This window comes from Rhipicephalus microplus, chromosome 6 (assembly GCF_043290135.1).
Source record: "Rhipicephalus microplus isolate Deutch F79 chromosome 6, USDA_Rmic, whole genome shotgun sequence".
NCBI classification, from domain to species: Eukaryota; Metazoa; Arthropoda; class Arachnida; order Ixodida; family Ixodidae; genus Rhipicephalus; species Rhipicephalus microplus.
The window spans coordinates 9,936,137-9,952,907 of record NC_134705.1 but is presented as its reverse complement, the minus strand read 5'-3'; the positions used below and the strand labels follow the sequence as shown (position 1 = coordinate 9,952,907).

The 16,771-nt window shown below is 41.5% G+C and overlaps 1 long non-coding RNA gene across 1 annotated transcript; it reads left to right on the top strand.

Annotated features, from left to right (window-relative positions):
• On the top strand, positions 1–16,542 carry LOC119167747 (uncharacterized). Its single transcript, XR_012884091.1, has 2 exons — positions 1–2,591; positions 16,227–16,542. It is a non-coding gene; the product is annotated as an uncharacterized LOC119167747 (long non-coding RNA).
• The last annotated feature ends 229 nt before the right edge of the window (positions 16,543–16,771 follow it).

The window sequence follows — 16,771 nt, the reverse complement described above, 5'->3', positions numbered from 1 at the left end:
TGCCATAGACACTATCGCCAGAGTTCTCTCTAGTGTATATTTAGGAAACTCTATGGTGTCATGTTTTATTGTAGGTGAATCTGCCTGCCCTATTTGTAATGGCTTCCAACATATGGACTAGATAATCTCGTTATGGTGACCATCTAGATGAAGCTTACTCTAAATGTGGGTAAAGATAAGATATGATAATGCATATACATTAGAAGATGCATTGCACAAGTTTCTGTGGAGGTAACCTGCAGATTGAGCTTTTGCTGAGATAGCTGCTACACGCCGTAGTATAGGATAAATCTGATGAAAGGTAAACACAAAGATATTTATTTGTATAAAGGGGCAGCTGAAATAATGGTATTGTTAATCGTACAATGAGTGAGTTCTGCCGAGTTGCACTCTACCTGAACATCAAGTTAAGGTCATTTGAGAAATGAAATGATCATCAAAAAAGAGAAAGAAAAACTAGCCCATAAAGTAATACTGCAATAGGTGATAGACGTGTTGTCATGTAACTAAATCAAGGATGAAAGGTCAGCGGGTAAGTCCTTAAAGGGGCCCTGCAACACTTTCTTTTTTAGCATTGTCAGAAAACGCTGCTGATTGGTAGTCGCAGCTCCCGAAAGCACATGAGCCAAACATTAGAGTGCAGCATGCAGTCTAAAATTCACAATTAATTTTCAAAGTCGGCCAGCAATTGCTCCCCCGTCTCTCTACAGGTGATGCCTTATACCTGGATTACTGTGTCATACCCGAGTCCACAGCCATTGACTGATTTGAGCATCATAGGCTATGCAAATACTGTGGCCACTGCAACTGCTGCCATGTGCCAGCGCTTGTGCTCACCCTGAAAGTAGCCATGCATTCTAAGAAAAAAAAGGAAAGTGCTCAAGGTCATGACGTGCGCTGACAAAAGGGTGCTGTGCATCTTTTCGCCCCCTTGTGTCCCTACCCAAGTTGCCTTCAGTGCACTCGCTTTTACGAAAAGAGAAAGCGCTTGAAGTATTCAGCAAATTCCTCGAACTCCGCTTGTAATCGGCATATTCAAAAAAATATTTCGGTATGTGATTTGTGAGGCATCATGAGCCAACAGTGACATCCATTTCAAAAGTGTTGCAGGGCCCCTTTAATGTATATTAGAAAGAGTAACCGACTTAGCACACTGCCTTGGGCAACACTGCAGGTGATGTCGAAAACATTAGATGAGATGTAGCTGACCACCAAGAATGAAAGTTTTTGTAGCCAAGATGGTGGTAATGAAGGAATACAAAGGACAGACAATGTAGAAATCAAATGGTAATTAGTTTGAATATTGAACGCACAGCGAAATCAAAGAAGGGGAAATTGGTTATATCGTTTGTGTCTAGATTACAGTGAATATTAGTCATGAACCTAAATAACTCAGTGTAACATGAGTAACCTTTTCTGAAGCCATGCCGACTAAGATAAAAGTTATTAGTTATAACCACTAAGAAACTGGCCCACTTAGGTAAAATTAGGGCAAGAAATATTTGCCGAGATCGACTAGCGTGAATCCAGGATAGCCCTTAAAAAATAGGACGATGTACTAGAAAACGGAAATTATAACGACATAGAGAGAACGAACGAAATGAAATGGTTTCTGTAGCAGCAATGGTGCACAGAGGTAAGAAGCGAACTAAATTCTTCCCAACTAGAAAAAGCTTAATAGGGGCAACACATGAAGCTGACAAAATGAATGCATAAAATAAAATTTGTTGAACTAACAACGTTGGTCAATAAGAAAAAGAGAGTTACATAACCAGAATGCAAAAATGGCGAAGCAGCATCAAAAAAGAAAAAAAAAAACATGGCAGCATCAAAGCAGCTAGAAGAAAAATGTTAAGGCAGAACCAAAATGCATGCATAAAATATACTCAGGGCAGTGACAGTGAAAGTGGCTGAAGACATACTCCACTAAGCTGCAGACGACCTGACTACAGTAACCTGATTGAGCCGCTATTTCGCAGGACGTCTTTATCAATGCTAGAGCCTTTTCGTCTTTAGTCGTGGCAGAGCAAGAAAACACAAGTTGTCAATGGCAGAGACATTACGAAACACGGAGGTCTGTGAAACAAGCAACCACGCACTGCGAACGCACCGTTTCAGGGCGCCCATGTTGCTTGTGTGTTGGTTTATCTTGACTCGGATTTTGTCTCCAAAGCTTGTGTAAATGTAAAAAAAAATTTTTTTATGTTGCGTATACATTTTTGAAATGCCACACAAAATTGTGAATAGTAGTAAGTAATAAAATAAGAGTTATAATTTTAAAGATTATTGTGAACGTTAGCAGGTAAAAGTTTGAAAGTCTGAAAATAAAAGCATTTGCATCATCATCGACATCACCAGCAAAGTGCTGAAAGTGATGGCAGTATGTAAATACGGCATCTGCGTACACTCGCGGATGACTCATGTGGCGTTTGCACATACAAATTTGCAGTCGTTTCGTGATTTATGGTGCAGAAATACGCTTCTGATAACCAGGTAATGTTTAGCATGAGTGTGAAAATAAACAAGTATTTGTACAAGCTGATTTTGGAGCATGGAGAGAGCCCCAACCAGTCACGAAAACAGGAGTACAGGTTTGTGCTTGTTTTGCTACCAGTAACCAACTACTGCCCTGTTTCTCGAATAATGACAAAGGCGGCAGACTGCAGAATCCTCGGGCACGCTGCAGACGTATTTAATGTGCAGAATTAACTCCGCTTCTAATAAAAAAAGTTACACGATATACGTCAGTCTTGTGCCACACGAAAGCTGTTAGGGGTGCCAAAAAAATCGGAACGCTTTTCCTCAAAAATTGAATTGACCATTAAAAACGTGTTGGCTGACCCTGTTGCGTTACCTAAAAACAGCGCTGCTAACTGATTCCTTCAGGAAAGCACGATTAATTCTCATCAATAATGTGTTTGAAATAAGTGCGGCTACTACTGTCTGTTGCAGAACTAGATGAAAAACCCGATTTTGGTACTGCGTAACATGTTACCTTGATGTGTTTGCAGTTCAGTAATAGCTGTTTTCTCAAGAAACTCGTGCAGGTGCTTTCGTAAGTTGCATCTTGTACCAGTTGACCATATTTCACTCGCAACAGCATCAGGGAAGCTTTCTGATGGGTGCGCTGTATTAGTTCCCGCAGTTTTTGGCGCCTATTGGTCGAGCAGCATGATCACAAACACACACACACACAAAAACTTATGCAAAGACATGCTGTTCACACATAGCAAAAGGAAAAAAGAGTCCGCAGTAATGGTGCTTGCGCTGCTGTGAATACTGTCGCTCGTATCATTTGAGCTAGTTAAAAAGGGCTGGAGGCAAGTGGTGTTTCAAAATGTACCGAATTCGGTGGCGTTATGAATTAATTACCAAGCGTGCTAGTAACTTTTTTCTCGGTGAAAATGCGAAGTTCTACACGATGTGCGAGATGGGGAAAGCCACATTACAAAGTGTTGTATGAAACGTGAGAAATTATAACAAAGACTGAAAAGGCTTCAGATGTCTCGGTACTTTATTTTGTAATGCGAGTGAGCTATTACACAAATGAGATCAACTGGTTTAGACAAAGGAACAGCAAAAGTATCACAAGTATTTATTCTCCATGCCCAAGGCAAACATGTAATGAGGTGCAACCCTCAGTCAATTATAATCTGATAGAAATAGCAAGCCCACTTTAAAACACTTGTCACCTTTTTGGAAATTATTGCTATTAGGCATCAGAGATGCACAAGATATGGAAGAAGATGGCGCTCAGTGATCTTTCATGCAGTCTCTGACTGCAGTACATGTATTCTGAAAGTTGCACGAGATTGTCATGCTCAAACTGGTCCTGTGTGTTATGGGAATGACAAAATGGCCAAGCCATTCAACATAAAAACATAAAGTGCTTATTTTGATCAGATTTTTATTGTTAAATTACATCATATATACAATATTGTGAAGAGAATTCAGTCTGTGATTGTGGTAATGATGTGGGCTTGTGCCTTTTACACACAAGAAAAATTTCTCCAAAAGATAGAGGCTTCAATGTGGACGCAGGATGGAACTGACAGGCACGTTGCACATGCAGAAACATATAAAACACGCTCCAGTCTAGTGTCTGTTCACGCACCGACAGCACACTCACTAGCTCACGGCACATCAGCTGTGCAGCGACGCTGTCACCATAGATCCCGGTGTATATCGGGACAGAGCCCCAGTGCTAAGATGAACGTGCCTTAGATTAACCACACAGATGCCTTCAAGGAACATGGTTCCTATCCAGGCAACTCAAGCTGGAGCTATTGCAGACAGTCTAGCACATGCACTGCTCATCGGCACCTAGTATGTTCAGCTGTGAACATATCGGGAAGCTCGGTGAGGTTGCTTCTAAGCAAGTGTCCAGGCATAGCAGTAACACAGTCAGGCTCTTCAAGTCTGAAAAAGCAGTGGTATGGAGTGCACTGATGGAGCACAGTGTCAACACAGTCTTCATTCAATGATGGTTTGTGTGATTAATAATTTTTGGCATTAAGAAACCATGTTATTCTTTCACTTCATAAATCAAGTCAAATACAGACATAATAGAATGCGTCGTGTTCTTCATCAGCATCATCAAGGTTATTGACGGTGTTCGAGTAAGCAATCTACAGATAGAATATATAAGTGAGTACGGAAATGTTTGCATGCGCAGCTCATTGACCGAACTGTCCGAATACGTTTTTCAAAAGTGTCAGACAGCATGGCACGTGGCCAGTGACTGCAGTGAAGTGTCTTCCATATAAAAGTGGTTAGCCTTTCACAACAGACCAAATAGGATCACTGTTTGTCTTGATGTTTCTTTGTCCTCTTGTTAATGAATTGAAACCAATTTGCCCAAATATCCGTGTTGCCCACCCTCTGTAATAACAAAATGGTTGACAAAGTGTGGGTGCTGTAACAGATTCCCTTAGCACTTATGTGTGTACGCTTCATTCCCTCTCCTGCAATCCAAGCTAAGCAGGAGGAGAGGGCAACTGCAAAAAAGTGGGGAAGGGGTACAAGGAGACGATGACAGACTACAATGATGAATTGAGTTGGTCATAACTGTTTTTATTGCCAGGTAGTATGGTGTGGCCTGTGGCAGGCCGATGGAGAGGCCTGGCAACACGACGGTGTGTAGAGTGGCAACACGCAGACGAAACTCTGGCGATACTAGAGAATGTTGTCCAACATTTATTTTACCACATTTTTAAAGGAGGGGAAAAAGGGGTTATTGGCAAGCATTTCATGAGTCACATAACTTGTGTGGCCACACAGTTTGGCTACAGAAAACGGACATCATTGGACACCTCACTCCATCCAGTGGCATAGACAGGCATCGTGAATACACTGGTGAATTGAAATGACACCCGAGGTTGCACGACACAATAGGAAAGAGGCTATTCCATGAAAAGGGGGGGGGGGGGAGGGGTTGTACACGTGTCTTTGAATTATGGTTGTCAGAGTGTATTAAACTTTTTAATATGGTGTGACTGCACAGTTTCTATATCTTGGGGACTGGTAGTTTGTAGGATGTAAAGTTTGAGGTGTACAGTTGAAGTCGTGAACTGCTACATTAAAATGTTGTGCCAGTGCTTTTGGTTATTTTTTCCCTGTGTCCATGCGATGCCTATTCAATCTAACATTAACAGCTTGTCCTGTTTTGCCAACGTACCACTTGTGACAATGAACTATCGATCTTCAACATTTCAACTAGTAACAGTAAAGCTGTATTTTATGTGATGTGTATCAATCAATCATTTTATTTCCTTTTGATTAGGAGGAGTACAGGACTAAAAGTTTAAGAGCTTGGCGAGGTCCCAATTCCGTTCACACGTTGGCAAAGCAGCAGGAATGGCAGACAATCATGCATGAATATTATCAAGTAAACTTATACGAATAACACTGCAAAAACTATTACAAAAATAATTCATTTCATTTATTGGTACCCTCAGGACCGGGAGGTATTACAGAAGGGAGTGGTATTAGCACAAAAAGAAAAAAAAAGAAAAAAAGGAATACTGAAATGCAGCAATGGATATGCAGTTATTACAGTGGTGCGGCTCCTACTCACACAGTCTTAGCTAATGGCGTTTTTAAACAATTCATGATCTTGGATAGTTGCTATTGATGCGGGAAGGTGATTCCATTCGATGCTCGTGCGTGGTAGGAATGATGTGTGGCAGCCATTTGTTCTGCATAATGGAACTCCGACCTTGTGACGATGATCTAGACGAGGTGATACATAATCTGGTAGTGAAATAAGTTCATTATGTAATTGGGGATGGTGATATATTTTGTGAAAAAGACACAAACGAAGAAACTGACGGCGAGATGCTAAAGATGGTAGGTTCGAGCTAGATTTCATTGCCGATATGCTTGCGGTGCGGTTATAGTTGGAAAGAATAAAGCGAGTAGAATTATTTTGAACCGTTTCGACTGAGTGTAATAGATTGGCAGGTACAGGATCCCAAATCGAGGCAGCATATTCTAATTTAGGGTGAACCAATGTTTTGTAGAGGGTGAGTTTTAAGGAAAAAGGAGCTTTAGCAAAGTTGCGACGTAGGTACCCAAGCATTCTGTTTGCTTTTCCAATTATGTGTTTTAGTTATTTATTTATTTATTTTATTTATCTCTCTGTCATCTCTCATGTGTTCAGTGTGGATTGCCCAATTTAAAGGGCTGGTTATGTGTAAGCCTAGATATTTATAGCTAGAAACGGTATCCAATGCAAGATCATTGAGAGAGTAGGTAGGAGGTGAATTAGTTGTTCTAGACACTCACATAACCTTGCACTTGTTGACGTTGAGTTGCATTAACCATTTTTGACACCAAATTGAGACAGCAGTAAGGTCAGTTTGAAGAGCAGTTACGTCGGCATCGGAGCTTAATTCACGGAATATTACACAGTCATCAGGAAATAGGTGCACATGAGAGTAAAGACACGTAGGTAAGTCGTTAACATAAATAAGAAAAAGAAGAGGACCAAGCACTGACCCTTGCAGTACTCCAGATTGAACAGCGGTGTGGCGGCTATTCACCGCGTTAGCAGCAACATACTGAGAACGATTGTTAAGAAAGAATTCAATCCAAGTTAGTAATTTCCTGTCAAGGTTTAGTTGATGTAATTTGTGCATTAATAAACTGTGGGAAACCTTGTCGAACGCTTTAGAAAAATCCAAAAATATGCAGTCGGCCTGAGAAGAGTGATCCAGTATAACGTTCAGTTTATGTGTGAAAGATGCCAGTTGGGTCTCGCAGGAGTATGTTTTTCGGAAACCATGTGTGCTAGGGTAAAGAATGAATTTGATTCGAGGAATTTTACAAGGTTCGAAAATAAGATGTGTTCCAATATTTTGCACGGTATACTGGTAAGTGATATAGGTCAGTAATTAAGTGGGGAATGGCGGTTACCAGCTTTGTGAAATGGAGTCACCTTCCCGATCTTCCATTCAGCGGGCAAGCAACTTTGGTTGAGTGACTGCTGAAAGATCATTGTTAGTATGACCGATGAAGAAGCACACGTACTCTTTAAGAATTTCGGGTCAATTTGGTCACAACCAGGAGCAGAAGACAGTCTTAAGGACCTAATTATCGCTTCAACACCACTGCAATCAATACATATTGGAGGCATGGTGGGATGGGGAAAGGGTTCTGCGTTAGGTAAAACATCATTTGCATCAAGGGAAAAGTGAGAGGAAAAAACATCGTTTAAAATGTTTGCACATAAGTCAAAAGGAATTTGATTTCTGCTAGCATCTTCTAGGGTGATTGCGTCGTCGGGTTTAGGGTTTATTGTGCGCCAGAATTTTTTAATATCGTTCGTTAGCATGGATGGTAACACGTTTTGTAAGTAATAACTTTTGGCCTTTTTTAGTGCTGTTACATAATTTTTAGACGCGAGCTTGTAAGCATTCCAGCGTTCTTCATTCCCGCATTTCTTGGCGTCATCAAATTAAACGTCATCTCTCATTTTCTCCTTTCAATGGATGCCATCTTGTCTAGGAAGTTAATTTCACTGGAAGAACATGAATAGTGAATTTAATACTAGAGTGAAACTTGTTATAGTGGTCAAAGAATGTGTTTAGTGCTCTTGTGCCATGTCCCTATATAATAAATATGTAGAATACGTGATAGAGATAGGCAAAAGGTTTTATTGTAGATGATTTTGCCTGCTCTGATTCCGAGTGTCCTATAAAAATGCTCGCATGAAAGAGGTTCCCATAGTGGAGAGTAGTGCCAATAAATTGTAGGTAGTAAGATGAATCAGTCAAAATAATTGTCAGGACTAATTTAAGCAATTAGCAGTAAATTGTAGCATTATGTGTTTGGTAGAATGCAAGCTTCCATCTTCCCTTCCTGCCCCTCCCCCCCCCCCCTTTTTTATTTTTGAAACACACTCTGTAATGAGATAATTGCACTCGGGGTTGATGGGAGATAGCTAGCATATCATGACTATCACAGTTACTTCTGTCACTTACAATCGTATGTAGCTCAGTGTGCACAGTAGGGTCAAATTGAACCAGATTGAGAGTAATGATGTTTTTCCGAGTCTCTCTTAACTACATCGACGCAATTGAGAGAGTATATATCATTGAGTGACTCTGGTGACATCATATCCTGAAGAGTTGGTACGGAAATCGAAGATATACGAGTTGACTGAATGTTTTGGACAAGCTCAAGGCGAAGTGCATGTCACAATGATCCTTTAGTCTGCAACACATGAGCAGCTAGACTCCATCCACAACAAACTTAAAACTAATATCTGAAGAAGATCAATGGCTAATTGAAGAATTTCTTCATGGCATGAATTAATACTTCCAAGCAGAGTATGATGCAGTCCTAGTGTACGAACACAACACCCAAATTTTTGCCGATCTCTTGAGCAGGGGGAACCATTTCTCAAGTACACAAGCAGAAGAGGAATGTATGTCTGCTACCCATACACCTATAGGCTGTGCTGTACCATCAGATAGGATGGCAGCCGTGCTACCCAAACTTACAACCTTGCCTTGCTCTGAAGATGTGTGTAAAATGAATTGAGTTCTGGGAACAATTTGTCCACATTGTTTATAACAACAATTGGACTGCAACGAAACAATTGCATTATATGTGACTGTTCTTAAAAGGTACTGCTCGAGTAGTTGCTGGTCTTACAATGACTGAAGCATATTACAAGGACACTGTCAACACGCTACTGAAGAGCTTCGGTGATAAGATGTGCCAAGAACAAGAACACTGTGGAAGATTGCATCAGTGGACTTCTGTTTGACTGTCTAATAACACAGCCCTTTGACAGTATGACCACGTGCGCATTAACATCCGAGAGCTGAAGTCACTAGGTGTACATTGGTAATAGCATTCACTGATGCTCTGCAACATCATACTCAGGGCACTACCCCAAAATGTCGTCGTACCAGTGCTGCAATAGCTAGGATTTATATTTGGACAACACTGCTTATGCTTAGGGGCTAGACAGTCTTCTGCAGCTTTTTCAGTCTAACTGGAAAGTCTGGAGAAGTGCGACTACAGCAATAGCAACGAAGGAGACAGTGGTGATCAGCATGCAACAAACTAGCCAGCTCGAAATCACAGCTGGGACAAACCTACTTCATCTGTTCACTGACAAACTCCATCAGAAATCTTCAATATGTTGCAGAGATTCATAGATTCTGCACATTAAGGCAACACTCAACAGAAGCATGTCAAACTGATACTTGCCTGACACAAAATAAGCAAGTGCTGACAGTGTCCTTGTAGCATATGTACAACTAAAGGCCACAGGGTGCACGACTGCGAAGGAAAGGTCTCTTGCTTGAGGTGCAAATGTATCCATGCCTCAAGTATGTGTGACACAGAAGATTACTCTCACTAAGGCGTCATAACAGGCTATGCGAAAAATCAGATGGATATTCAATTAAAACTAAGTACAAGGCAGCTGGAGCCAGGAAAGTGTAGAGAGACCCTGAAACAGTTTTTACAATTTTGTACAAACACATTGGGCCAGTAGACCAAGTCTTAAGTCATTTACAGGCTGATTTCAGCTCTCTGCATAAACTGTGTAATTTATTAGACCGTTTTAAATCTGTGAAGCACTGCAGATAGCTGTGACTCCGCCAAACGCATTTTCAACTGCCCATTCACAGAACGACACGCTCTAGTAAAGCGACATCACCCTGGTTGCTGATCTGATTGGCTGTAGAATGTGCGGAAGTAGAATGGGCTTGTATTGTGACAGCACCTCTCGGAGCTTCGCGAGCTTCGTCTCTTGCTAGACAGCGTGCATGCTGCCGGGCGCACTGTGTGGCAGCCTCCGAGATTACAAGCAACCTGTCGGGGTGCAATCTTGGAGGTCTAAACTGGGCGAAGCTCAAACCATCGAGTGTGCTCATGAGAGTTGTGCAATGCCAGCACGTCTCACGAGCACAGGTGAAATCAAGAGGATATAATTGTCCGTAGTGGCCTTAATACACGATGTGTTGTTGAATTTGTGGTGTGAATGGTTTGATCATGCTCCAGCCTAAATGCTAAAACTAAAACAAAAATTCAGGGTCCCTCTAACAGCAGTTGACGGTCTAAAGAGGGAAGCTTTCCTGGCTATGCTACACTGAGCAAAACCTCTGAACACCATGATGTGTGATGGCGTCTACATTCTCAGAAGAGAAGCCCCACATGAAAACCAGATTGTACGCTAGCTGCAGGCAGTTCATCTAGGAGAAAGGTGCTGCTCCATGTCAATTTGACGTTTACTATAAAATGGAGTGAGCAGAATCAATGGATAACCAAGCCCCGATCGACGTCGTGCGGAGAAAAAATGGGTTGACCAAGCTGAATGAATTTCAACGCCTGTTTTCCGAAGGGCGACAAAATCGTAAGAAATTAAAATATAAGCTTGAAAAATCAATAGGAAGGCTGCTCAAACAGACTTGGTGAAGGAGCACGAGTCAGAAGTACAAAGTTAGCCTAGGAATTGAACGAGGTGTGGAAGTGGCTGTTTGAATCAGACATTCTTTTCGAAGGGCGACAACATCGGAAGAAATTAAAATATAAGCTTGAAAAATCAATAGGAAGGCTGCTCAAGCAGACTTGGTGAAGGAGCCTGAGTCAGAAGTGTTAAATTAGCCTAGGAATTGAACGAGGTGTGTAAGTGGCTGTTTGAATCGGAAGAGAAGGTATGACAGCACCTCCCTTGGTGCCCAAGGTACAGCATACTGGTGCACAATCAAATGGTGCAAGGAAAGAAGCAGCCAGGACATATAGTAGAGAACTCTGAATCAGCAGGCATTACGAATGGTAATTGGCAAGCCTGATGAGCCATCTAGAGGAGTCACTCTAGGCAGTGGGAAGCAACCAGAAATTGCGCATAAAACACCATGCTGCCATTGAGCTGCCGTCAGGGCGTCTGTTACAGCTCTCCAGAGAAGACACATCCATTGCTAATCCTGTGGGCATCGATCACAAGGCGGCAGAACTCCTTTACCAGGACAGCAACTTAGGGAAGAAATTGCTCAACTGTTTTGGCAAAATACACCTGCAGGTGGAATAGTTGAAAAAAAAAAAAAGAAGACTGTTGAAGTAGTTGAAAAACAGGACCGAGTGGCTTGCCGACTTGATCGGCTTCTTCCGTAACCTGGTGGGAAAGATGTTGCACTTGTACTATGGTTGCCTTCATGCCTGATTTTCTGTCTTTTCTAGCATACAGTAGACTCTCAGTAAATGGAAATCTGTAAAACTGAACTGCTGCTTGAATGGAACAACTTTCTCTGTTATGATTGGTTTCATACTGGAATGCTGCAACCCACTTCACCTCTCAGTAAACAGAACTCCTGTTAAATGAAACACATTTTCCCGGTCCCTTCAGGTTCCATTCAATGAGAGTCTACTGTATATGATCTGCAAGATGTAACATCCCTGCAAGCTTGTACCATGGGCAGCTGTCCTGTCAAAGCATGATCGTGACCATATGCATCCATGGGAACATCGAGCCTCAGCCAGGAATGCCACGCGCACGCACCATTGTACACACACACACACACTCAATCTTCTGCCCCGAGTAGTCACTAGGTAGTCACTAGAACATCACTTCAATGGCCATAGCCATGCAGCTTCACATGAGGAATGTTCTGGCTCACACTTTGCTGCAGCACATGGCGCCTCTTCTTTGCCCGTTTGGGTGAAGGGCCACTCGCTGGTCGTCCTGCAGCTACTCGCTTGGAGCCTCTAGTTAGTCCTGGACGTCGTCTTGAAATTGCTGTTGGCTGCACTTTAATATATCGTCCACGACGTAACTCCAGACCTAAAGCAGCGTTCATTGCCATCATGGCACCAACACCGCGCTTCTGCTCTTGGAGTCTTCGGAGGCGTTTAGTGCCGCTGAGGAGGTGCCTTCTGTAGACTGCATTGCTTTTCTCCTCTGCATGAACTCGCCGTAACTGCTCAATCAGCGCTTCAAGGCTGTTGTCTGCATCCTATAACAATCGTCACTTTATTAGGTATAGCTTCAAACATTAGGTTTTCAAATACTGGAAGCACAGTATTTTCTCAATAGTCTCCCAGTACACACTTCGGTACTTTTTAAGAACACTGAAGTTACCTTTTTTTATCAAGATAGACCTCATAATTTAAGAAGCAATAACACATATTTATTTACAATGGCATGCCATAAAGGAGTACCAACACGATTTTCAGACACCGAAAAGAAACATTTTTCATTTCTATGGTGTGCGCTATTAACACTCTCTGCACACCAGGCAACATGAATGAAATATTTAAATTTGAATTCAAAGTATTTATTGCCCAGCATCTCTAAGCCAATCTCCCTGCAGTGGACATTATCACAGTACAACACAGTTACTAAGTTTGCGAAACCTGCGTCCTGCATGCAGCTTAAATAGCAGAAATCGCTGTCAGTCTTTGGATGACATCTTACTCATCCTTTAGGTGAACATGTGCATATGACAGCAGAATGACAGCTGCTGCTACTAAGTTGCGAGCCGCAGTCTTTTTTGACGACTTCTGTTGACAAGTCAGAGCAGACAAGTCACTAAGTATCTGTGGATGTAACCTGTGGATGATGCAATCGCACTTTTTACGGTGTGCCGCAGCTTCGTAGTGTAATCGAAATGGTTACCACAGTGGCTTATAAAAGAGCTGTATCAGGGAATCGCACACTGTGAAATGCTAGCGGGCGACTTCCAGAACAATTGTTTTTAAGGCTTTGGGGTGTAAGCATAGTCCAACCACCAAGTGTTAAAAAAAACAAGGAAAGTGAAATGCAGTAGTCATATGACTGAATGGATCAGTCTTGTGAGTAACCATCTGCAAAAGTATCAGATTCCGTCTTTTGCTAAGATACAAATGTGGTTACATAATACTGACTTTTTCTCCAGATACCATGCCTAGTACAGCTAAACCCCTTTGGCATTCTCCGGGCAGCAATTCTTGTCTCTTAATACAGATTATCACGTATGCATTTTTCCTATCAATCCGTATTTTACTCTAAGCACACTGGTGTTTCTTATACCCATTTGTCTCTTATATCAGTGTCTCTTATAAAAGGTTTCAACTATAGTACCCTTTATCTACTAAAACACTTTCTTATTCTTACATAATGGAGCTAATCACATGACGTCATATGCAAGGGGTCCTAGCATGGAAGTCGCCATATTTGTGCTTTCGTGCATAAACATCGTCATTCCACAACCAAAGTTCTCGGCAGTGTGTGTTTTGCTAATATTTTCATAAGAAAATGGGTTAGTGATGTGCACCGCCACCAAATAACACGCTGTCATAACCCAGATCACTGAAAGACCAGGGCTATGGCAGCGCACGCACTGGTGCTGCCTGGCAGGAAGAGCTCATTGAATACCTCTTATCAAGACTAGGTAGTTGAGAATGCTGTCTGCAGAGTAATTTTGCAGAAGATGGTCCACACTCTAAGGTTGCCTGCACAACAATTACAGATACTAATGACTTATGGGTCAATAGCAGGTCATTTGCTTCATGGGCGTTAGACCTGTGCATGTTGCCTCAATGCTTCCGACGAAAAATTGGGCACAAAGAAGTAATGACCGCATGAAGAGGTACAGCAACTGGTACATGACTGAAGCACAGTTAATGTAAAGAATTCTTTTTACATTTGTATTCAAGCAAGCATCTGAAAAAAGGTTGAGTGAGGGAGAATACAGGAAGGCATATTTTTTGAAGACTTGAATCGGCTGAATAAATAACTAGTTATGAAAATATTGATTTGTATGACCTTTGTATTTATTTCAATGAAAAATTGTGTGTTACATTGGGCTGCAGGGGCTCCACATCCACTTATTTGACGACAGCTTTTATGGTATCATTTTGAAAAGTTGTATGCCGATGCGAGCTAGAATCTCATCCACACCATGTAAATGCTGGAATTAAGCACTCCAGGGTGTAGCTGTAGCGTGCTGTGACCATTGAGCTGTTGTTGACCCAAATGTTTGGTGACAAGCCATTAATAGCCCACATATAGTTCCAAATGCTAACTGTACAGCATTTGATGAGTAATAGTCAGAGGAGCACCACCTGCAACTCTGTAACCTGAGGTGCAGTTAGCCCAAGAGATAGTTGGAAAAGCTTGTATGGTACTCAGTTGTTTTGTGAAAATGAAGCTCTGGGATGTGGTACTCATTTTCTGTTTTGCCACAAATTTATTATCCAGTGTTCTTAGCAATTTACAAATTAGTAATTTAAGCTGGAAGTGAATATTATAGAGCAAAATAAACAGTCAGAACTTGTTCCACTTTTTTCATCTATTCGTCACTTGAAACTTTCATAAACAGGCAAACATATTTACTAAGTGACACCTAGTATGCAATTAATATAGAGGCATGTTGGAGTATTCAAACCGTTTTCACTGTGGGACTGAATGATAGTTTTTTCATAAAGAGATCTCTGTGCACTGATTTTATGTGCTTCTCAATTTCGTTACAAGCAAAATTATGGCATGTCATCCTGCATCGGCTACACATTGTTACAGCACCCTGGTGATGACATTATGATCCTTTACGAAAGAAAGTAGCTCTGTTCGTCATTACTCTATGCTGAACTTTTTTGCTAGCATTGGGTGTCATCTATAGCTTGGGAGTAGTGGCAGTAATGGTGCTTCTACTATATGCAACTGCGTGATGTATGACTTTTCATTCTAGGAACTTGTATGGATTCCCTTTGAAACATTGGCCACAATATTACATGAATGTCTCATGTTAATATTGTAAACTTTACTGAACTGTTATAACATTGGATGTATTATCTTTTGTGACTGAAAACGCTATGTGTGGTACCTCTACAGCTCTCTTAGTGCTTTAGCAGTGTCCAAAATCTGTGAATCAAGTGCTGCACTGACAGAACATTTTAGAAAATTGGTTTTAAGATCTGTTGTAACTAAAGGTCTTCTAAAAATGCATGCAAATTAGGGCTTAGGATTTTAATAGCCTTTAATAATGCAAATATAATAATAATAATAATAATAATGTTTTATGTCTCAAAACCACGATATCATGACACTATATACAGAGACAACCATAATTTTGCCCACCTGGCGTTCTTAAACACACCTAAATCTAAGCAGACAGGTTTCTAGCATCTTGGCTCCATTGAAATGCAACTGCCCCAGCCAGGATTCAATTCTGCGACCTTTGGGTTGGCAGTCAAGCACCATAACCACTAGACAGCTGTAGCAAGTATGGAACGTATGGTGTAAGTGCAGTGCTGTAATAGTCAACTCACCATGTTTAGCATAGAGTGGCATCTCAGCTATCTTTAAGAGGGGGTCTACATCCTTTCCAAAGTTTTTTTCTCTGCAGAGCCTGTGCCAGTAGTATATGGCAGGAGGCAATGGGTTCACTGCAGAGTTGGCAACGAGAGCATACCCATCTTCTTGCACAAGCAGTTTGCTCTCGTGAAGCCTGGTGGCTTCAGCTGGTGACATGCCGCTGTCAAAGTATGCCAAAAAGGTCTCTCTGGTCTGCATTGTTGGAGTAAGACGAGAAAGTGCGTCTGCTGCTGCAGTGCTGTGGCTGTGGTTTTTGTGATGAAAGAGCTTTATCACAGCTGGCAGTGGCTTTTCCCCACGTAAAAAGGCATCATTACGTTTTGTATTTCTGTTGACCTTCTTGATTTTGAGGTCAATCTTTGCTGGACAGTGTGCTGCAGCCTCACCACATGATTTTTCCCGCTTTGCCTCTTTGCAGCGCCATACTTTGTGGAACACCATCCTGCAAAGCAGTACGAATTTAGAATTTCAGTGACAGCAACGAAAGGGGTCTGCTTTGCCTGCAAATGCCATTTGATCAAAGGAAAAATACACCAGTTACTTGAGCACTTACTAGGTACCTGCACAAATCTCCTTGCAGTGCGTTTAACCCTTTTAGACGCTTTGTACACAATTGTGTACATCACTTGTTTTTGCTAGTTGTGTCAACTAGGGGCTAAAAAAGTGCAAGATACAATGAAGTTCAGATGAAATAATCAACCTCCTCCCTAATAAACATGTCTTCAGTTTTCACACTACTGTTGCATATAATCACTTTTCCAGAAGCACTACCATAGTCGACGAGTCATTCAATGCAGCGCTTCGCTGGAGCCACTTCGAAATATCTTTTTTTCTTTTCTCAATATCGTTAAAATGACAAACCAATATCCAGTATATATCTAGCCTGAGATTTCATTCTATATATACAAGAATCAAATATGAATGTCTTTAGAATAAGTAGATGTTTCATAAAAGCTCAAATTC